Source organism: Protopterus annectens, chromosome 17.part0, assembly GCF_019279795.1.
Source record: "Protopterus annectens isolate FY-2018-M chromosome 17.part0, PAN1.0, whole genome shotgun sequence".
Lineage (NCBI taxonomy): Eukaryota > Metazoa > Chordata > Ceratodontiformes > Protopteridae > Protopterus > Protopterus annectens.
Window position 1 is genome coordinate 22,836,855 of NC_056751.1, and position 24,867 is coordinate 22,861,721.

Sequence of the window (24,867 nt, forward strand, 5' to 3'; positions counted from 1 at the left end):
TTTAAAATCTATCCCTATTATTTGGCTCTGTCCAGCATACCTCTCAACTGTATAGATTTTGTCAGTTACAACAATACAGTCTGACTTAGGATCATAGGAGGTTACTAGACTATTGACCTGGAGGTTATTTCAAGCCTAGCCATTTCATCCCAATGTGTAATACCATAGATATGATAGTCAGTACTCAGTATTGTATGTAGTAATGACTGCCCATGTCCAAGATGGCTGTGGGAGCTATCCCAGGTAAGAATTTACAGTGCCCCACCCACTCGTCCAGGTTCCTTTTGAACAGTGTCATAGAGGTGCTGTGCTTCACATGAATTGGCAGCCTGTTCCAAACACGTGGTAGTCGCTGGGAGTCAATTCTGTCCCTCCAGCACATCCTATTCATGTCTCGGGCCTTATTTATGTCCTTCGAATGAGTAGTTCTAGTGTGTTTGATTTATGGATGTGCAGCAAATTCATTAGGTTTGGGTCAGAGAGTGCTCTGTAAGCCAGGCACAAGTCTCCCACAAGAAGTCTATACAATACTGAGTGTAGTGACAGGGACTTCAGTTGGTCTGTGTAAAACACTTGATGGAGTCCCTTGATCTTAATCAGAAACCTCTGAGGTCTCTCCAGTTGCTACATGTGCTTTCTACAGTACATGCCGAAAAGGGTGTTACACTTGTAGGCCTGATTAGTGATGCATATAGAGGAATTATAACCTCCTTTGCTGTAGAGATGATTTCTAATCAAGTGTGCTATGTAGAAAGCCATTTTTTACTACAGTAGACACATAGTGGTCAAAGTTAAGGTTGCATTCTACTTGTGATCCATAGGGTATTGTTAATTTGATAGTGTGAAGGGACATTGTCTTTACTGAAGGGAATGATGATGTATTTCTTTGCATTCAGTTTGAGACCATGACTGAGACACCAGTCGTTGGTCTACATAAGACCCTCCTGAAGTATACTGACATCATTTGGGTATTCAGTAATTGCACCCAGTTTGCAGTCGTCCACAGACTTGGTCAGCCACTGCCTCTTAGTTTTGGCCTGACCTTCTGAGAAGTATATACCAAATGGTAGGGGGCCCAGCACTGACCCTTGTGGCACCCTGCTGGTGGATGTGGAGTCACCCACTTTGATAGTGTGTGACTGGTTTGTGAGCCAGTTGGCAGCCCATCTTACAACAAAGGGGTTTATATTCAGTTTTCTAAGTTTATCAGTAATGCCAGAGTATGGGATTGTGTCAAAGGCCTTTGCCAAGTTGAGGTATGCTTTGTGAACAGATTTGCCCTCGTCAGTGGCCCTGTTCACATTTTTGAATAAATCCACCAGGTTTAACAGGCAGGATCTGCCCTTGATGAAGCCAAATTTGGTTGGATCCAGGATTTGGAGGTCACCTATATCTTTATTTATGAGGTCCATGATGGTACGTTCCATGGCTGTACAGATGAGGCTGGTCAGACTTATGAGTCTATAATTCCGTGGGTCTGTTGCAAAGCCACCCTTGTGGTCCAGCAGGACCCACTGTTGATACATTTTTAATGCAAGCAAGTTTACAAATACATTTTTAAAACAAACATCTGTACAAATCAGTTTGATATTCAAATGACATGCAATTCTTTACAAAACTCCAGCTGGATATGCTGGCATATGTTACACATGTACTACCCTGTTTGGCACAGCTGGCACTACCTCACGTCATCACAATTGGTATATTTTTGCTTATCTGTTGGAACTGTCTTTTAATAGGGTTGAGGAGCCTTTTATAGAAGCTACTCATGTAGTAGACAGATTTCACAAAAATACTTCGGTAACCTTTATATTTAATGTTTAGGCTCAGGACATGAAATAGAGAGACGTAAAATTTGTAAGGGGTTAACTCCAAAAATACTTAGTTTTGCAGAGAATGCTCCCTTTTCCTGTTTGGATCTGAAAAGACTGGAGGCCTTGACCATATCTCCATGGCATCTTTCAGTTTAACCTTGGATGTCCCTCTGGAGACTGTCTTGATGCAAAAACAGTGTCTGACATTCCTGCTTATTTTGAGAACAATGGCCCTTATGAGGCAGTTTTGCAGCCCCCCCCCAACCCATGCATCTTAGGTATTTGAGGCACTTGGCAAAGCTTCTTTAGAGGCTGTCATACCTATGGCTCAGGGCACATTCCATTGAGCTAATAAGTTCATATTTAATGTCCTATTTCAAGCACCTATAGCAGAAGTGATTTTTTTTGTTTTGTTTTTTCAGAAGTTAAGAATGGTCAACCTACCATTTTAGTTTGGCAGAGTGTCCCAGATCATGCCATGGATGTCTGGTAATTTCATCTCTTGTCATGGTGGCAGCCCCACTCAAGATGAAGCAGAGGTGTAAACACAGTGCACGCACACCCATTTCCCTTCAGTTGTCTGGGCTTCAGTCAACTGCCAGGTTCTTACCCCTCAGGCTGTTCTTCAGAAATGTATTTCCTTGTCTCAAGGGGAGATCAGAATGGGAAGCCTAGGGTTTCCCATGGTCTTATACCTCAAAAGACAATGACCCCCATGAATATTTTCTCTCATTCTCCGAAAACCCCACCACAGGCTTGTTCCCCATTCCCTTTCAGTCACCCAAAAGGTAATAGGAAGTGTAAATCAGTCCATAAGAAACTGGAACATTATCACAAAAGCCAAACTGGTGCTACATATTATTCTCAGGGTTACAAGCTACAGATCATAAAAAACTAAATATGCAGAGCATTGTGTGTGCACCAAAAGACCAAGTCCAGCTTGTCCTCCCAGATTTTCTTTTGTACTGTGGTCTCCTGCTGGCCATCAAACCTCCCCTTGGCTGCTCACTTGGCATGTTTGTTCTCCTGGCATTAAAGCCCTACAGACCAGTCATTCCTGGAGGGGCAAGGAGTGGTGCCATTATATTTTCTAGGGACTGGAACTTTGTTTTATGGCCCTAACTCTTCATACATTCCCAGTATGCATTCCCCTGGGAAGATGTGCAAGTAGGTGAACTGTAGGACTGTGTCACAAACAAAAACTAATAAATCCAGCCAAACTTTGCAGAAACAAATTTATTAAAATGATAAAACTGACTGCTTTAGTCTTTCAACTTGATAATTACATTGGACGTCATCAAAATGTTATAACAAGCATAAAGTCCTCCCATTTAAGTATTCTAAAACAATTATATAATCAAAAAAAAAGAACTTGGTCAATATATTAAAAAAATGTACAAAATTAATATTAATCCCCGCATTTGTACAATGAGTGTATATAAAAAATAAAATCATGCAAAAACTTTGAACCAAGTCGCAGCCTATTTTTTGTGTAATACATTTTTAATTGAAATTCAACCCTGGTGGTGGGTTGGCATTCAGTTTAATCTGCCAGAACATCTCCCTGTATAAAACGTCATTTTCCCATAAACATTGCTCAGTTTTTCTGTTTACCTTTTCCAGTATAAAAAAAACTAAATCCTTTATAATTAGGGAATCCTATACTGTGCCTATAAAAGGCATTACTGCCCTTGATGTTGATGCTGTAAAGGTGTTCATAATTTCTCCTATGCAATGGTCTTAATGCCTATCAAGAAGTGCATTTACTTAAACACACGCCTCCAAATGTGTGGCAGTTATAAAGACCTTTACATAAAATCAAACCATTAAAATTATAAACTGTGGTACGTGTCCCTTCCAAAATATAACTGCATTTTGCACTATTGCCACACTTAAACATAACATAATTGTTACCAGTTAAATGTTTATACATCTGTCTCGAAATATTTTAATCGTCCTTCCATTCTTTAAAAACAAAATTAGGAACAGTACTTTATCTTGCACACCATTATTCTTAATAAACATGTCGCAGTTAGGCGTAATAATATACGTTAGTAAATGTGATTCATTAGAATATGGAGTAAAATATGCAGTAGTGTGTTTGTAATTAGTAATCTGCATTCACCTTTTCTATATACCAATCACAACTTAATATTGGGTTAAATCTACCATGCTTTTCTTTCAGAACTAAGTATTATTAATCAATATACTAGGATAACTCCTCAAAATTAACATACAAGTCTGTGTTTCAAGAAAAATTGTCTGAAGTAATACATGGCAGCCTCACTAACTGACCTCATAAAATATTATTTTTCTGCCACTTTGGATGTAAACTCATAATACAAATAGCAGTTCAAAAATGTAGGCTTTCTAAAAGTAGTGAATGTAAATTTCGTATTTTCTTCATTAACATGTAGTTTGACATTAAGATAGTTGATACAAGTTCCAGACTTATGATACATAAACTTTTCAAAAAGTCAATTTTTTGCCCTCAACATGTTTACAATGATATCAGTTCATCATGTGTACCTCTCCAAATAATAAATCATCTCTATATCTGTAGTAACATCTGAAACACTTGTGTGATGATTTAACATATACTTGTCCTCCCAAAAACAGAGGCCAAACTTTGCAAAAATAGGGTCCCACGCTGCACTATTGCCACACCCTTTGGTTGATAAAAAAAAATTCCCATTCAAACAAAAAATTGTTTTTTAAGACTGTTTTACATTTTCTTGGGTGATTTAAGTCCATAAAAACGTCACCTTGTAGAGGAAGTACAATCTGCACATTTATCTGATCTCCGCAGGGGAAATCAGTATGCCATATGTGCACCACACCTCCCCCTGAGCGATACAGTTGGGCATTGCCATTTCCAGTAGGTATCTGAGGTGCTAATTGAAGCTGGTTCACCTGAGGTTGTAGTCAGTCTTTTTCCCCAATGCACCAGCAGAGCTGCTTTGGTCTCCCAGTTCTACAGGAGCTCCTAACTAGGGGTTAATATAATGTGCCATCTAAAAGAAACCTCCTGCGCGAAGGCAAATACACGGCTCAGAACAAATGACAATTAAACAAAAAAGATTGAGCCAGCATACTGTGACTTGAAAAGAGCTTTTATTGTTATTAAACCATAAAAAACAACAAATAACCAAACCGATTTCGGCCGGACAATATTGCAGCCTTCATCAGTGTAAAACAAATAGATCAGTTGTTGTTATTTAAATATACCCATCTTGAAGATCATTGGTTCTTCCTAAAATTGTTCATTTAAACCAGGTGGGAACAATCCCCCTAGTTTGACAATCCACTTTTTTTCTTTGGAATTTAAAATGGAATGCCAGCCTGTCTTATTGGATCTATTACCTTTTATAATATCAATAACCATGAAAGAAAATTTGGCAGTTTTATGTACCAAATGGTGTTTGTAGAGTGCATTATTTGCCTTTTTATTCTTAATATTACTAATATGTTCCAGTATTCTTGCTCTAAAAGGACGGGAAGTCTGTCCAATGTAAAATGAACCACAAATGCATGTGGCCAAATACACTAGCCAATCACTGCTACAATTGGCAAAAAAAGTGAGGTCATAAACCAAGGCACAATTTCTGCTAGAAAAATGTTTCGATTTGCTTACTTTATCACAGTTAGTACAATGGCTGCATGGAAAACAACCGATCAAAGGATCCCCCCGTCAATGTAGTCTGCGAATATTGAGGATGGTTATTCACATTCCTATGTTTATAGTGATGTAAACAGAAACTTAGATTTTACCTTTTCGAAATAAAAATAAACATCTGTCTGGTATAATGCTTGCCACTTCATGATCGCATTGTAAAATATTCCAGTGTCTATGCACACTTTGAATAAGAGTATCAGAGTTCCTGGCGTAGGTGGCTACAAACCTAATGGGTTGTGATGCAGTGATGGTATGATCTTTATAACTCAATAATTCCTGTCTGTCAATTGCATTGACCCAATTACTGGCCTTCACCACATGTCCCATGCTATAGCCCCTAGATTTGAACCTTCTGGTCAAGTCCTTCCTCTGTTGCTGAAATGAAGAATCTTGAGAACAAATCTGCTTTATTCTAGTAAATTGTGATTTGGGAAGGTTAAGTGCAATATGTGGCGGATGAAAACTGGACGCATGGAGGACGGTGTTGTACTGAGGGTACTTCCTGAATACTTCTGTACCTAATGTATGATCAGGTAGTCTGTTGATTAATACATCCAAAAAAGTAATAGTATTCATATTGTAATGGACAGTGAACTGTAGACCCCATATGTTGTTATTCAAATAAGATATGAAGTCAATTAATTGTTGTACCTCACCCTTCCACACCATCCAACAGTCGTCCAGATAACATCTGCAGATGTCAATGTGTTCAAGAAAAATATTGTTTTGGCAATCATAGATGATAAATTTTTCCACATAGGCCATGAATAAATCTGCATAAATTGGGGCAAATGAAGCTCCCATTGCTGTGCCTTTCGTTTGCCAATAACAAGTGTCTTGATAAAAGAAGACGTTGTTGGTAAGAATATGTTTTGCTAAACCAACCAGAAAATAATTAAAGTCCAGTTGATATAAACCCGCCACATCCAGCCAGTAAGCCAGGGCCTCCAAGCCTGCTTGATGTGGAATGTTGGTATGTAAGGCACTTACATCAAGTGTACACATGAACCAACCAGGTTCAAGCTGAGTGTCTGAAATGATTTGTAAAAAATTGGTGGTGTCTTGCAATCGTGATCGTACTAAATGCAACAAAGGCTTCAGGTGTTTAGTGAGGTATAAAGACAATGGTTCGGTAATATACCCTTTCCCTGATACAATGGGTCTGCCAGGTGGATTTATAGGGTCCTTGTGAATTTTGGGTAGAAAATAGATATATACTGACTTGCCGAATCCTGAATTATAAGCTGATGCATGATGTCATTGGTAATAATAGCTTTGTCTCTAGCCCAAACCAGGAACTCCTCAATCTGTTTTTTAAACCTGAAAGTTGGATTAATGGGCATCTCAGAGTAATATCTCTGATCCGAAAGTTGTCTTTTTGCCTCATTATCATAATCACACCAATTTAAAAGTACTACAACCCCACCTTTGTCAGCAGAGATAATGACAATATCTCTGTTATTCTGTAATTCTAGAATAGCCTGTTTCTCAGCTAAAGTAATATTGTTTGATTTAAAACTTCTATCTGATCTAGAAAAATGAAGATCTTTGAGAATGCTATTCTGGAATTGATGTACCATAGGATGCATGGGCGGAGCAAAACATGATTTATGATATACAAATTTATCTCTGCTGTAATTGCTATCTGTATCACCAAAATACAATTTCAGATTCAAATTTCTGCAAAAGGATATTACATCTTGGGCCAATATGTCTTCAGGAACCATGAAACCCGGTATAAAAGTGAGACTTTTATTTAGAAGTGACAAGTGGATGGGTGAAAAAACAAAATCAGACATCAAAACATTCACATTTACATTGACATTGATTTCTGCATTGCCATTTTCAACAAACTTTGTATGTTGCAGATGCCTTCTATGTTTGCGCCCCCCACACTGGTAGCTAGGCCTAAAGGGATAGGTCCTGGTGTCCTTTTAGGGGACGGTGAGCCTGATACTGCCTGCAACTCATTGTCAGTACAGGATGAAATATCCTCAGTCGATGAGCCAGTATCCGGACTCCGTTTCCTGAGAATGGATCTGGGTCTCTTCCTTTTGGAAGTCCTTACTGGATAAGATGTGAATCTGACATGTTTACTGGGATTAGCAAAAGGGTTTGCACTTTGGTAGTCAGCGTGATCTCTTTGAAATTTCTTAATTTTCCTAATCCTAAGTTGTTCTTCTAAGTTATTAAGGTCTGTTGCTACCTTGTTAAGTTGTTTGTTAAAAAAGGGTTCCTTCAAATGGTTTAACATCACTAACTAGCTTAGTGACTGCATTTATTTCCCTGTCAATTACCCGATCATGAAACTTAGATAAAGCTTCAACAAAAGACACGGTAGCCTGTTGTTGTATGGCTGACCATTGGTTATTGAGTTCTTCGTCCGCTTCCCCCACATGGGGCTGTATACGTATTCTCAAACCTCTTGGGGTTATACCCTTGGCAATATAAGCCTTAAACAATTTGGAATGCCAAACATTAGATCTGAGAGATCTAAGATGTTTGTGTAATTGTTCAAAGGCTGTTGCACAAATGGATTCGGGACCCAATTGGGCACTTGTACTAGTGTTGTTCTGTGTTAGAGAACCCAGACCAAATACTCCCAGGTCCTCCCTATCGGCTGATAAACCAGTGACCAAACTGGAGAGGTCCATTGTCCAATTGGAACCAAAATAACCACAATAGTATACTTGAAAATGTTTGCATTTATATAATGTGACTGACAATAATAGCCGATTGGCTATGTCAGTAAAAAGGATCCAAATAAAAAATAATAAATAATAATAATGATGTTAATAATAAAAGGACAATAATAGCTCAAAAATAATTACTAAACAAACTGTTAGAATATAATCAAGGCTGCGTCCCTATATGGATTCCTTGGATGAAAACTCCTCACTATTGGAACCATTTGTGCAATAAAAAATTAATAGCCAAGGTTATAAATGAACAAAAGTCAGTGTGCCAAAAGGTAAAATATCCTGAACTTAGAAGTGAATAACCAATGGAATACAAAAACTGAAACAATGAAATTAGCCTCAAGAAGATAAATGCAGTCAGAAAGCCAATATAGTGGTGCAATTATGTAAAAAACCCTTATTTATTATTTATTGCAACTGAGAATGACTAGGAGACAAAAATGGGTTATATTTAGGTCCCCATACCCAATAATTGTACTCAATCTAAATTAAATGGTTGGTGCTCTTAACAAGCCCAGCAGGACATGACAACATAGGGGAAAGACCCTCGATAATATTATTGTGTATAAATAATGCGATTCCTGGTCAGTAGACCTAATATTTGACAAAAGACAAATGCCCAATATATTATCTGCCTGTGTGTGTATATATAGACAGAGCCTAGATGGTAAGCATCTAAAATATACCAAATGGCTCCTCAATGGTTGACCCTATCAAGATCTAAAAATAACATGTTCATATGAACATATCCACAAAGGCACAAACAATATAAACACAAGCTGGAGATGTATAAAGAAGAAATCAAATAAGTGTACTATTAATACAATGTGGACAAGACCTAGATTAATCCAAATGGCCTGCTGTTGATAGAAATTGTCAAACGAGTGACAAAATGTTTATGTTCAAAAGAACGCACACCCTTATTATTCGTTGTTATGTTAAGCCTAAAATGAAACAAAAAATCTATTATATATAGAAAATATTAATATTCATTAACATGAATACCTATAGTATGTTTGTCCTAATCATAACCCAACATAAACTGTCTATCCCAAAGGCAACAGCAATAACTAGAAAACTAGAACAACCAAATTATACATACAATGAGTCTACCAAAAATTGCAGACCCCTCATATCCCTTTGGTATCCCTGTTCATATAAAAAAATGCAATGTAAAAAATAAAATGTCCACTGTGAAGCAAATCAACGACACAAAAAAAGTTAGTCGTTTAGAAGGAGAATGTCCAAAAAAAGAAAACCACACAGCCTCGATTGTGTAATAATACTTGTTCATAGATATTTCCACATCAATGCAAAAACAGAGTCAACCCAAAGCTTGTATAAACAAACGACTAGATCCTTCCTCCCGAAAACACAACGGAACTTGTAAAAAAAAGGACAGTACCTGAATTCACTGAAACACAGTACTACACATAACATGGCATGTGGAAGAACAATCCCCTTCTGTCTTGTCGCCAATCCAAAAGGCTGTGATAGTGAATAAAAATCCACTATAAATCCACTTGAGCAATTCCCATCCTGAGTTCGCTAAAGCACTATGTTGCACATATGGAAGCCACATGAGAGAAGGGAAATCCCCATCTGTCTTGTCGCCAATCCGAATTGCTGTGGTGGTCAATGAAAAACTCCCCTCAAAATCCGACTTGACAATCCCTGTCCTGTAAGCCAGAAACCAAGAATGTAAAGTCCTGCTGCCACTTGTGAAAACGTTGGTAAGAAATGCATTGCTGAAAACGCTGGAAACCCACAGATACCGCCAACTAGCAGCTAGTCATTTTGGCCCAAATATAAACACCATTGTATGTTAATAATCCAACAGGCAGGATGACATAGATGATAACACGTCAATCCAGATGGAAAGACCAATGTCCCAAACAATTATATAGATGAAAATTAAATAAAAAAATTAAATAGAAATAGATGGGTAGGTGACTGTAGACAAATCTAGCAGTCAGTATCAGGATCACGGGCCCCCAGCAGGATGTGAACAGAAGTGTAACATCTAAAAGAAACCTCCTGCGCGAAGGCAAATGCACGGCTCAGAACAAATGACAATTAAGCAAAAAAGATTGAGCCAGCATACTGTGACCTGAAAAGAACTTTTATTGTTATTAAACCATAAAAAACAACAAATAACCAGACCAGTTTCTGATACTCTTATTCAAAGTGTGCATAGACACTGGAATATTTTACAATGCGATCATGAAGTGGCAAGCATTATACCAGACAGATGTTTATTTTCATTTCAAAAAGGTAAAAATCTAAGTTCCTGTTTTAATCACTATAAACATAGTAATGTGAATAACCATCCTCAATATTCACAGACTACACTGACGGGGGATTCTTTGATTGTTTGTTTTCCGTGCGGCCATTGTACTAACTGTGATAAAGTAAGTAAATCGAAACATTTTTTCTAGCAGAAATTGTGCCTTGGTTTATGACCTCAATTTTTTTGCCAATTGTAGTAGTGATTGGCTAGTGTATTTGACCACATGCATTTGTGGTTCATTTTACATTGGACAGACTTCCCGTCCTTTTAGATTAAGAATATCTGAACATATTAGTAATATTAAGAATAAAAAGGCAAATAATGCACTCTATAAACACCATTTGGTACATAAAACTTCCAAATTTTCTTTCATGGTTATTGATAAATATAAAAGGTAATAGATCCAATAAGACAGGCTGGCATTCCATTTTAAATTCCAAAGAAAAAAAGTGGATTGTGAAACTAGGGGGTTGTTCCCACATGGTTTAAATGAACAATTTTAGGAAGAACCAATGATCTTCAAGATGGGTATATTTAAATAACAACAACTGATCTACTTGTTTTACTCTGATGAAGGCTGTGATATTGCCCGGCCGAAATCGGTCTGGTTATTTGTTGTTTTTTATGGTTTAATAACAATAAAAGTTCTTTTCAGGTCACAGTATGCTGGCTCAATCTTTTTTGTTTAATATAATGTGCACCAAAATAAGACGGAAACAAGGAGGTACTACTCCAGACTCTAGTACCAAGAAAGTAAAGGGTCCATGGAGGCTTATCCCACATCTGTTAAGGTGTTAAGTATGTGTATAAAGGTTCCAAAATTCAAAACGCTAACAGCAAGCATTCTTACTACTCATGTTCCCTCAAGCTGTGATGGCTACCCTGGACCTCATGGATGTCTACCTTCATATACCTAATCACAGAACCCCTAAGTTCTCTTTTTCAATTTCAGGATGAGCATTCCTATTATCAGTTTATCCCTTTACCCTTTGGATTGGCTACTGCATTCAGGATATTTACAAAGTGCATGGTTGTAGTTATTGCTTATTCCAGAACCAAGGGTATTCACATTTACTCTTACTCAGATAACTGTGTTATTCAAGCACTGCCTAAGGAGGACTTGGAGGGCTCTGCACTTCATCATGGACAGCTTTAGAAATCTGGGATTTTCTTTTAACACCACCAAGTGAAATCTGACTGATTCTGAAAGAGTGGTGTTCCAGGAGACCTTCCTTTCTCCCTCTAGACAAGGTGGAATCACTGGCCCAGTATTTCTAGATGACACAACATACAGTGGTTACAGACAGAATTTCTAAGGACATTAGGATTCATGACCTCCCCAGTTCTAATAGTGCCCATAGCAAGGGGACACATGCACATGAGAAAACTTCAGTGTTTCCTAACAAGGAGATGATTCCAGTATTACTATGTATTTCGTGAGAGCTACAATGAAACTTTAACCAGGTCAGACAGAACCAAAGGGTGACCTTCTAACAGATGCTGCCCAGTCAGGCATTAAACAAGTCCAGCTTGGGGGTCAGGGTGCACTCTGGAAGCGTAAAAGTGAAGGCAGTGAGAGGCAACTCTGGAAGAAGCATGTAAAGGAGATGATGGCACTGATTCAGGCACGCAGAGCCTTCAAATCCATATGAAAGAAAAGGATTTTGCAGGTGATGCAACATGATGCTATAATTAATAAATCAAAATGCGATGGAGGAACTTGTCATTTTTCCTTTACCAAGACTGGCTGTGACTACCTAGGAATTAGCACTTCAATCCCAGATGACCCCAAGGGCAGTTAACATTGCATCACACATTAATTAGTTGGCAGATCAACTAAGCAGATCAGATGTAGATCCCCACAAGTGGATGCTACACAGGGATGTTTTTCTTCAAATTGTTCACAAGAAGCATGTCCCAGAGGTAGACTGTTTGTCTCCAAGCAACAAACAACTTGGGAAGTTCTGCTCTTGAGCATCACACAAAGGTTTGGGCAGTGGATGCCTTCTTCAACTGGATAGCTGTATTTCTATTTGTGTTCCCTCTGCCCCCTTCTCCTCAGGTTGATCCAGAAAATAAGGAAGAAGCAGCCAAGGGTGCTATTAGTAGTACACATTTCATCCAGACAGCTGTGGTTCCCTCTTCCCATTCAGATTGCCAGGGTAAAACCATATTTTGCTACATTTGTAAATGAAGTTCCTATGTCAGAATAAGGGGGTCTGTGATGCACTCAGTCTCAAAGACATTTGTAGCTCACTGCCTGGATGATTTCTTTTAACTTCGCCCTTCAAGCACCATTCATTGAGGATGTGCTAAGCTTACGTAAGCAGGCTTCAAAGGCTGTCACAAGGAAATCCTGCTTAACCAGGTGAGAGGGTTTTCTCTGTACTGTCACAAAAATAATCAGGAACCAAGCACAGCACTGGTGTCCATGGTTCTGCAAACCTTAATTGAGCTGCTTGGTTCAGGTCTCTAGATACATTACTGATTTTTTTTGGCCTACATACCTGTAGAACCCCCTTAGCACACAGTAGTCTGTTAAACACTTTCTCAAAGCAGTCCTTCATCTCAGGCCTTCCAGAAAGGCTGTTGCTTCTCCATAGGACAAGAGTGATGTCCTGAAAAAGCTGACATAATCCCCTCCCCTTTCAAGTCTGCTGTCTTAGTCCATCCAATGTCTAATTTAGAAAACTTGTTATGTTACTGGCTTTCACTTCCCTTAAGAAGATTTCAGAACTACGTGGCTTCATGTGCATTGGGCCCTTTTTCGTCTTTCATGAGAAGAGAGTCATTGTTACAACCGATTCCACTGCCAACGTTCTCCCTCAACCAAACTATTAAGTTGCCTGTTTTTTCCCAAAACGAGGGATAAATGATTCTTTTTTCCTAAGATGTGTATTGACAGGTGAGATGTTATATTACTGGGGGGGACATCAGAACCGAAGATCAACAGTTTGAGTCCGTTCTGTCCAGAGACAAGAGGAAACCAGATGTTAAGCAAATTATTCTTTTCTTTCCTCCCCATAGCTAATAATTGGCTGTCACCAGTTCCTTTATTCATTCACCAGGTCTGCTGTACTTACCTTAACCTCCACAGGCTCATCTCTACTCACTGCTGGGCTGGTGCGGAGATTGAGGATGTTGGTGCAGTGCAATACTGCTGCTGGTGAGTGTGCCCTAAATCTTCCCACCTCATGGCAGCCTTGCCAGCACTACAGTCGCTGCTCTCTGGAGGTGTATGGATGCTTCTGCACACTTGCAATATCCTGACCAAGCAGTAAACTGCTTATGCTGTACAGAACTGGCCAAGCTTGTAAGCTGCTTATTGCAGAGAGCCTAGGCTGCCCCCTGGGACGGTTGAGTAGTTATTGGCTGCTCACTCCTATTTTCTTCCTATGACCCCCCCCCCTATGCCGCTAATCAAACGCTGGTCATCTGGGAAGCAGTAAGGAGTTTATTGTTCTGTGCCATGGGGCTGCTCTGTTTCTCTATTCTTGAGAGGCAGTTGAGACGAGTATAAGAGCCCACAGCATGAAGGATGCTGCAACTGCTGTGGCCTTCCTGTGGTGGGTTTCAGTGCTGAAATGCGAGGCTGCTCTTGAAGCAGTTTCCCTGTCGTCAGTCCACACTTTGGATAGATGTCTGCCTAATGATTAGACAAGTATTCTAGTCATAGCAGACACTATTGGAAGACACACAGATGTACATCTTATGAGGCTGAGCAGAGAAAGAGTGACTGTTGGATCCTGGCACCAGATAAGCATCTGTCGAGTCATGCACACATGCGAGTTCTTGGACAGCAAGTACCAGTATGAGTCTGTTGTAGAACATGTTGCTGTTAATGGCTTGAGACGTACCTGCCTGGACTATATGAAGAGAGACATAATGGAGCTCTCTGACTGTGTCCCGGGCAGCTATAAGTCTACCATTGAGTAACATTTTGCCGTTTACAAGAATGATGCTGCAGTATGAGCAAAAAGTAATCTGCTTCAATAATGGCTTAGCTTTTCGTGTCATTCAGAAGGGGTACAAATATTTGTGAGCCTGGGAGGACGTGATCAACAGACCAGGGATGGTCTGTACCTGTCTCCTCTAGGTTTTTGAATACTGGCCAAGACATTATCTACCACCATACTGTCTTTTTTTAGGCAATGCCAACCAGCCATATCTACCAATGTAACAGAACAGACAAAGGGTAATGTGGAGGTGTTACTGATCAATGCTAGGAACCCAAACCAAAAACTCCACTCCCTACAAGCCTGCCCCACCGTGGAGGACATCGGATATCTGTATAGTGATTGAGACATGGGTTAAATCGAAGATGAGTACTCCAACTGTGCAGAGCTATAATGCCTCCCATACATTTATATCAGCTACTATGCAGGAAGGAAATAAGGTGGAAGTGTCCTGATGTTTATCAGGAAGCATCTTGTATGTAGGCTAGTTAAACAGCATAATGGATTAGAACTTCTTCATGTCTAGTTTACCATCAGTAAAGTCCCTTCCACATTATAGTCAGTTGTAGAACTCCCTGTATCAGACAAAATAGTTACAGTGCTACTTGCAAGAACTGAAGCCACTTAGCATTACACCCAGTACCATTTTACTGGGCGACTTTAACTATCCAATTGTAGACTAGTAAAACACCTACACCACTACTAGTGCTTAAGCGCAGAAATTCCTGGACTTTATTAATGCAAATGCTGTGGAACAACTAGTGATTATCTACTTGGGATGTAAACATCCTTGACCTTGTTCTTACTAATATTGGCTCATCTTGATCTACCCCTTGCATATCATCTTTATTCATCAGGTCAGACCATAAAACTGTATTCATCAGGTCAGACCATAAAACTGTTTCTCTCAAACTAAAATTGAAACCCAAGATCCCCAAAGCCCCTAGAATCTTTAGAAACTTATCCAAGGCAAACTTCCTACTTCTAAGTGATGCCTACCAAGTTTCATTCCCGCCAAACCTTTAAACTGTGCTGAGTATGCAGAAACATACATTAAGTAACTTGTACCAACATGTCAATAACTGCACAGAAGGAGCAGTACTTTGTAGGAACAAGTGTAGTACTGACCCCAAAAACAAATGTCCACGGCAGAACCACATTATAAACAAGCTTTACAATAAAAGCAAGAGAATCACAGCTAAATATGAGAAGAGTAACCCACAGTAGGCTAGATCCATCATCATTAAAATAAGTAAGCAACTCAGGAGTTTAATCAAAACCAGCAAAGCCAAGCTGGATGTAAAGATAGCCACCCATGCTAAGGGCAGTCCTAAAGCCTTCTTTAGTTATGTCTGCAACCTGAAGAGCTTTACACAGCAATGTGTTGAGCTGTTTGTGAGTAATACCACCTATATTAAAGCAAACTTCTTAGCTGATAAATTCAGCTCCATCTTCACTCACTGTTATCTCACAAGGTATTCCAGAAACTGATAAGAAATTGATACCCACTGCCACCTTCATATAGGACCAAGTCCTGAATGCTCTGTTAGAGGCCAGTAATACTACATCAATGGGCCCTGATAGCATCCCCAGAATGTGTCTTAAATAGCATGAAGCATGATTTATCTGCACCCCTAACAATGCTGTTCAACCTCAGCCTCCACTCAGTCTTTGTTCCAAGGGAATGGAGGAAAACAAATGTAATACTCCTATACAAGGGATGGCCATCCACTGACCTGGGTAATTACAACTTATAAGTCTAATGAAGAAAACAGTGCAACTGTATAAGAACTTATTGTAATAGTAGATGTTGGCATCGTTCACTGTTGCAGTTCCTGTCCCTTCCACCATCTCATCTTACTGTTGGTGGACATCATGGGCTAGGATGGAGTACCCTATCTGTGTGTAGTTACTCTCTCCCCCTTCACCTTTCTTGAGGCCTTAGGCCTGCTTAGGTCTGACTAAACTAGGGGAACCCTTTTTCTCCAAGTCCCTGGTTCAGAGAATGAGCCCAGGTCTTGTTGCTTGTCTAGGATCCTGAGGACATTGCATGGGATCAGTTAAGGAGCATACCCTGCTTGTCCACCTGTGAAAGAATGTTTTAAAGTAGTGTGGGCAGATGTTTGCTGCATACAGGGGGTGCCCTGAAATCCCTTGAAGTTGGACTTGCAATGGTCTGGAGGGGTAAAGGTGCTAAGCTATGGATGTCTGGTCATACATGGACCTCATTGTGGAAGAAGTCCCAGTAGGAAGGATTACTACAACAGAGATCTACCTGAACATTTGCTATAACAGTACATTCTTACACAGTTGCACATTCTTTGATTAGAACTTGTCTATAAAGTCACAAGCTTTGCAGAGATCTGTAAATATTGCCCCAGTAAGGCATTTGTTGTACACTGGCTTGTAAAGTGCATGTTAAGAAAATAGCAGATGCATGTATGCTATACATTTTTTGAGAGTCAATGCTGTCAGCTTGCTAGCAGACCATTAGCTTCACCTGTGGCTAAGGGGCTACAACCTTTTCAGGTATTTTTCCAATGAGACAGAAGCTCATTTGGTCTGAAGGAGTCCGGGTTATGATTGGAGGTATTGTTATGGACAGAAATTACATGACCTGTGTTCCATAGGTGAGAAATCGCACTTCAAGTAATGAATTATTAATAGTGTGTGTCAGTCGAAAGGTGAAATAAGGCCAGTCACTGGAAAAGAGGAGGGAGAATATATGGCTAGTGGTTTTTGAAAATGCATCTGGTCTTGTAGCAGAGATTCTTTGTCTATTAACCATAGTAGAATTTGGATGGCTTTTTATTGACCTCCCAGATAGTCTTAATTTCTTTTGACAATCCTACGTTATTACCAAGAAGGTTTATTGAAGATTTTTGGAAAGTTTGTTTTTGATCTTTTTGCAACTCATTTGCATTGCTTTTTTTTTTTTTCTTTTTTTAAACGTGGCATAAAATTCGTAGTCTTCACTATGGCAAATAGTTTTATATCTAATCCAGTTTTTTTTTTTTTTTTTTTTTTGCTCATTAGTAGCTTTCTTGAACCCCTCCCCCATTTAACCATGGAAGGAGGTTACCTTTCACTTGTTTGGTTTCTTGGTTTTTAGGAGGCTAATCCATTTCCTGCAATAAAAATGGGTGGGGGGAGGTGTTGACTATAGTAAAGCATTGCATTACTTTCTTATGCAAAATAGTTGCAAGTTTATAGAAAAGCTCTCTGCCTTGGGAACATGGTAAGCTACTGATGTTCTTCGTGTTTCACTGTTGCAGTGATCACATTTGGGTTATCCCTGCCAGGGTAGCCCTCAGTCGGCCCGAATATCAGAGGCTTAGTATTTCTACATGAGTTGCTGTCACTTTAGGACTGACATCAGGTAGTCAGTAGTATAAAGTAAGGCAGCCAACGCCATTACATCAGTCTTTCTTGCCAAGGAGCATGAAGCAGTTCGCATGAGTGCTGGTCGGCCGCTACTTGTGTTTCATTTTCTGAACTGAAGTTGAAGCCTTCTAAAGCAAAGTACCCAGTTGGGGGTCCTTTTTTCTTGCTCTAACTGATGTCAGAAAAAGTTAACAATTGTTTCGTCTGAGGAAATCAAATACCACACCGAGACTTTCATTCTTACTGCATCACTTGCTTAGGCCCAGACCATGATGTTCCCCGCTGTCACTTTTTTTTTTCAACGCCAGAACTATACATTGTCAGGCCCTTATTGTATCTAGATATTTTCGCTCTCAGTCCTCGATTTCCGATATGGCTTCAGTAAGTCATCCGACATTAGATCTTCCAAAAAAACGTAAGAATAAAGACAGACCGCACAGGTCCAAACCTAACGACGGTGCTTCCGTTAAGCTAGTCATCAGTTCTCCGGTCCTCAGTAAGGCGCTTTCGCAGCCCCTGATGCCTGCTTCTGAGGATTCGCAGGCCGCTACTGAGACCTTTTCAGGGTCTAGTATGCCGCAAAACTTTCCATCGACTAAGGATCCTGCGGTTGTCTCTACCTTGGATGAGTCTGGAGCCACTGAGTAGGCACCGGCTTCCGAGGAAGTACTTCGTGCTACCGATTCTCGACACCAACCAATGACTTCTTTCGTGTCTTCTGTTCTTTCGAAAACTACTGAATTTCTAAGGCCTAGGGTATGAACTACACCCAAGAAACGGACGACCGCATCTCAGGCAACTACTTCCTTGCCTCAGTCTTAAATTCTTAAAATGGTGGAAGACCTTGTAATGTTGATCAGTGGAAGCCAAGCTTCCTCTTCCAAAAGAGAGATTTGTCCCCAGTAGTCGTATATGAACAGGAGTCCGATGACTCCGAAGCCTGGGAATATGAAGACATGCAACCTTCCTCTGTGCTTATGAGGATTCTGATGCAGAGGAATCCATTCCTTCAGCCTTTCCACCCGAAGATTTTTCCTTTGGGGAAACCCTTCATGCTTTAAGGGAGCATTTCCAATGGGAATGTCAGGGCTACCTTCAGTCTAAAAAGAGACTCAGGGAATTTTTAGACCTTCCACAGCACCAAACCCCTGGCCATTCCTCCTGTCCTAAATGTTGTGGATGATGTCTTCATGGAATCTAGTTTAACTCCTGACACCTTCCCTCCAGCTCCCTGGAAATCTGACTGGTATTAGAGTCCCTGACTCTCATAAATTTCTTTTCAAAAATCCTACTGCTGACCTTGAGGTTATCTCTCAAGGGCCTAAAGGAATTAAAGCAACTTCTTCTAAGAATCCCACCCCCTCAGATAGGGATTCCCGAGCTGTAGACAGATGGGGTAAAAAAGTATACACCTCTGCTACTCTTGCTATTAAAGCACTAAATTGTCAGTTCCATATGCTAAAATTCCAGTAGCATACCATGGAACTCTTCAAACAAAATTACCAACTTTTCCTGCTTGGGCAGAAAATAGAGGTGAAAGACTTAATGCATTTTGCAAGTCAAGTAACTAAGCACACCTTACACTATGGATGTTCTTCGTGTTTCACTGTTGCAGTCATCACATTTAGGTTATCCTGCCAAGGGTAGCCCTCAGTCGGCCCAAATACCAGAGGCTTAGTATTTCTGCGTCAGTTGCTGTCGCTCCAGGACTGATTTCAGGTAGTCAGTGGTATAAAAACAGGCAGCCAACGCCATTACATCAGTCTTTCTTGCAGAGGAGCCCGAAGCAGAAGCAGTTCGTACGAGTACCTGTCAGCCGCTACCTGAGTTTTCGTTTCCAAATTGAAGTTGAAGTCTTCTAAAGCTAAATACCCCATTGGGGATCCTTTTTTCTTGCTCTAACTGATGTCAGAAAAAGTTAACAATTGTCTTGCCTGCGGAAAGCAAATATCACACCGAGATTTGCATTCTTACTGCGTAACCTGTTTAGGCCCAGACCACGACGTCCCCCGCTGTCGCTTTTGTGCTTTGTACAATGCCAGAACTTTACATCGCCGGGCCCTTATTGTAGCTAGATATTTTCGCACTCAGTCCTCGAATTCTGATATGGCTTCAGTAAGCCATCCGACTACTAATCTTCCCGAAAAAATGTAAGGATAGACAGACCGCACAAGTCCAAAATTGCCGACGACGCTTCAGTTAAGCTAGTAGTCACTTCTCTGGTCCTCAGTGAGGTCCTTTAGCAGCCCCTGATGCCCACTTCTGTGGATTCGCAAGCTGCAACCGAGACCCTTTTGGAGTCCGGTATGCCGTGAGACTCTTCGACTAAGGATCCTGTGGATGTCTCTACCTTGGATGGGTCCAGAGCCGCAGAGCAGGCACCGGCTTCCGAGGAAGTACTTCGCACTACCGATACTCGACACAGACCGACAACTTCTTTCGCATCTTCAATTCTTATGAAAACAACTGAGTTTCTAAGGCCAGGGTATGAACCACACCCAAAAAACCGACTACCCATGCTCGGGCACCTGCTTCCTTGCCTCAGTCTCAAATGCTTAAAATGGCGGAAGCCCTTATGCTTATTAGGGGAAGCCAGGCTACCCCTTCCAAAAGGAAAAGAGACTTGTCCCCAGTAGTTTTATCTGAACAGGAGTCCGATGAGTCTGATGCATCTGAATGTGAAGATATGCGACCCCTCTCTGCTTATGAGGTTTCTGATGCAGAGGAATCCATCTCTTCAGCCTCTCCACCCGAGGACTTTTCCTTTGGGGAAACCCTTCATGCTTTAAGGGAGCATTTCAAATGGGAATGTCAGGACTATCCTCAATCTAAAAAGAGACTCAGGAAATTCTTAGATCTACCACAGCACAGACCTCTGGCCATTCCTCCTGTCCTGAATGTTGTGGATGATGTTTTTATGGAATCCAGTCTGACTCCTGACACCCTCCCTCCTGCTCCCAGGAAACCTGACCGGTATTACGGAGTCCCTGACTCTGACAAATTTCTTTTCAAAAATCCTACTGCTGACCCAGAGGTCATCTCTCAAGGACCTAAAGGAATCAAAGCAACCTCAGCTAAGAATCCCACCCCCTCAGATAGGGATTCCCGAGCATTAGACAGATGGGGTAAAAAACTGTACACCTCTGCTACTATTGCTGTTAGAGCATTAAATTATCAGTTCCACTTGTTGAAATATCAGCAACGTACTATGGAACTCCTCAAACAAAAAAATATCTTCTTTTCCTGCTTGTGCAGAAAATAGAGTTACAAGAGTTAATGCATTCTGCAAGTCAAGTAACTAACACACTGTACAATGTGGTTTTGATGTCCTAGAAGCATCTTGCAGGGCAGCAGTTACCTGTTCTGTCATTAGAAGGCATGCTTGGCTTAAGGAACAGACCTTGCCAGACCATGTCAAATCTAAATTATTGGGCGCACCCTTGAACAAAGAAAACTTATTTGGCACCAAGGCAGAAGAGGTCTAAAAGATGGAAGAAAAAGCTAAATCTATTCAGACAGTTAGACTTCTTACAGGTCCAGCCTCTGAGGTTCAATAGGCATTGCCCCCTCCAAGCACTGATCTTTTCCTGCCCCCTCCAGGCCAGCTCAGCCCAGACCCAGGGAAAGAAGACCCCCCCCCCCAGACAACAGCCCCAGGGAATGCAGAGATCTATGCAGTAGAGTTCCTCCTCTTCAAAAACAGGGAGCGCAAAGCCACCCCCTTATAGTAAGAACTCACAATGACTTTACACTTCCACCCCCTCCCCCTGCCCACCTGCTTTTGCCCCTAGGAGGAAAACTCTCCTTCCACGCAGGCAGCTGGGCCACCATTACCAAAGAACGCTGAGTCCTTGACATAGTGTCCCAGGGATACAAATTTTATTTCCACACACTGCCAACCCCAAAAGGGTTCCCAGATCTTCCTCCAAACCAGTGGGCAGAGGCCAAAAAGCATGTTCTTTCCCAGCCCTCCATGAGGGCAATAGAGCATGTTCCTGCAGAACAGATAGGCCAAGATTTCTATTCCATACTACTCCTGGTACCCAGAAAAGAGGTCACATGGCGCCCCATCCTTGATTTATCCATTCTAAACACCTTTCTGGTGATACCAAAATTCAAAATGCTCACCCTCCAGCAGCTTCTACCTATGCTTTCCAAGGATGCTTGGTTAGCCACCCTAGACCTAAAAGATGCCTACCTACACATCCCAGTCAGGAAATCATGCAAGAAATACCTATGTTTCAGGGCAGGATCTATGCACTTTGAGTTCTCTGTGCTTCCCTTTGGCTTATCTACTGCTCCCAGAGTTTTCACAAAATGTCTGGCTCCCGCCATTGCTTTTTGCAGTCAAAGAAATATTCAAATTTATCCATATTTAGATGACTGCCTGATTCCGGCAGACAGTCAGGAAAAGCTGCTTCAGCACCTGACCTTTGTAAAGGACCTACTGACCTCCCTGGGGTATACTATCAACGAAAAGAAATCAAAACTAGTCCCCACACAAAAAATCATATTCCTGGGAGCAAGCCTGGACACAGCATCCCAGATGGTATTCCTTACTTAAGAAAAACAAGCATACCTGACATGCTACTTCTCTCAACTAGCCACTAGAACCCAGTTATCTGCAAGGAAAATCCTGCAAGCTCTAGGGTTCATGCCCTCTTGCATTCTACTCATTCCATATGCCAGACTGCATATGAGGAAACTACAGTTGTACCTAAAAAGCCTTTGGTGTCAGCACTCTCAAGACCTGGAAACTCTTATACCAATGATACCTTGTCTAAGGAAAGATTTTTTTTTGCTGGGCAGCAGCATGCAACCACAACAAGGGACTTCCCTTCTCACAACCCCACACTGCCCAGACTCTAACCACAGATGCATTGGACTATGCCTGGGGTGCTCACCTGGACGGTAGGTGCATTCAGGGACAATGGAGCCCAAATCACATACATCTGCACATCAACCTAAAAGAGATGTTAGCTGTTCAGCACGCACTGGCAGCTTTCAGACCCCTACTCTCCCAGAGGCCTCTACTGATCAAAACAGACAACACCACAGTGATGTGGGATATCAACAAGCAGGGAATGACTCACTCTTATCCTCTCTGTAGGCTCACCACAACCCTTCGGCACACCGCTTCAGCCATGCAACTACACCTGTTAGCACAATTCCTGCCAGACTCTCTAAACTCACTGGCAGACAACTTAAGCAGAAATCTGCTAGACCCACAAGAGTGGCAGCTAGACCTCAGAACCTTCACCCTTGTAACCCAGAAATGAGGCACCCCGAAAGTAGACCTCTTTGCCTCCCACTCCAATCATCAGCTCAGCAAATTCTGCACCGGGGAACCTCACAGCAAGGCCTGGAAAGTGGATGCTCTATCCTTCCAGTGGGTAAACTTCTCAGTCTATGCATTTCTCCCTCTACCACTCATTACAAGGGTACTGCTCAAAATAAGGGAGGAAAAACCGAGGGCAATCCTGATTACTCCAGACTGGCCACACCAACACTGGTACCCACTGCTGCGCAGCCTGTCACCTCTGCCACCATGGCACCTACCTCAGATCCCAGCACTCCTGACACAGAGGAATGGAGAATTCATGCATCCCCAGTTGCAGACCATCAACCTGGCAGCCTGGCTTATTCCCTGATCTCTCCTCAAGCTGTCAGCCTAAGCAAACAAGTTCTAGATGTTATACGTGAGGCCAGATGTCCCAGCACTAGAAAATCCTATGCTGACAAGTGGAAAAGGTGTTGCACCTGGATCCAGGCTAACGGAACTGGAACAGCCCAGCCCTCCCTACCTCGCATCCTGGATTTACCTGGCAGACCTACTACACAGGGGTATATCCTTCTCTTCTATTAAAATTCATGCCTCGGCCATCTCGGTTCATTTCAGTACAGAGACATCACTATTCTCACACCCTCTCATCAAACAGTTCCTATGAGGGGCTAACAACGTAAGGCCACCCAGAAGAGCTCCTACCCCAGCCTGGGACCTTAACTTTGTGTTGGAAAAGCTCACCCTTCCCCCCTTTGAACCTGCATCTTCAGCAGAGTTAAAATTTCCCTCTTGAAAGACAGCCTTGCTTCTGGCCATCACTTCAGCTAGAAGAGTATCAGAGCTACAAGCAGTTACGGCTGTGGTACCCTTCATCATTTTCCATGCTGGCAGGGTCTCCCTTAGGACTAACCAATCCTTCATGCCTAAAGTGGTGTCCAGTGTGGCTCTCAACCAATCCATTCATTTGCACACCTTTTTCCCTAACCCACAAAACAAGGGGGAAAGGATTTTGCACTCTCTAGATGTGGACAGACATCTCAGATTCTACCCGCACAGGAGTAAATCTTTTAGAAAAACTGATCAATTGCTAGTCAGCTTAGCTGTAGGAGCTGAGGACAAGGCCATATACAAACACTCTCCAAATGGATAGTACACTGCATCCATTTCTGCTACAAGCAACATGGAAAACCACCCCCAAAGGGGGTCAGGACACATTCCACAAGAGCAGCCTCCACCTCTGCAGCTTTTCTCAGAGGGGTTCCCACTGGGGACATCCAGGAGGCTGCAACACGGACATCTGTTCATACCTTCACCAAGCATTACCACCTGCCTATCTTCTCCAAATCCAGGGCAGGCTTTGCCACCGCAGATGTTCGAGTGTGTTCACTGTTGCAGTTCCTCCACCCCCCCCCCCCCTTGTCTCTCTCTCTCGTTCTCTCTCCTTACAAGGAAATTTTGGTATTTACTTTCTACTGGTGGTGTTCCTCCACCATAACCTAGCTCCCTATTGGGGGGGGGGGGGTCCTGACAGGACAAGAAAAAATGATGTAATGGCGTTGGCTGCCTGTTTTTGTACCACTGATGACCTGACGTCAGTCCTGGAGTGACAGCAACTGACAGAGAAATACTAAGCCTCTGGTATTCGGGCTGATTGAGGGCTACCCCTGGCAGGATAACCCAAATGTGATGACTGCAACAGTGAATACACTCGAACATCTATATTTATGGTAAGTGCACACAATTGTACTTTCCGGTTTATATTTT

General features: G+C 41.5%; 1 protein-coding gene across 1 annotated transcript in view; it reads left to right on the forward strand.

Moving 5' to 3' along the window:
* Nucleotides 1-24,867, forward strand: part of GPAT3 (glycerol-3-phosphate acyltransferase 3) — a 1,164,625-nt gene that overhangs the window by 663,861 nt on the left and 475,897 nt on the right. The window lies entirely within an intron of this gene.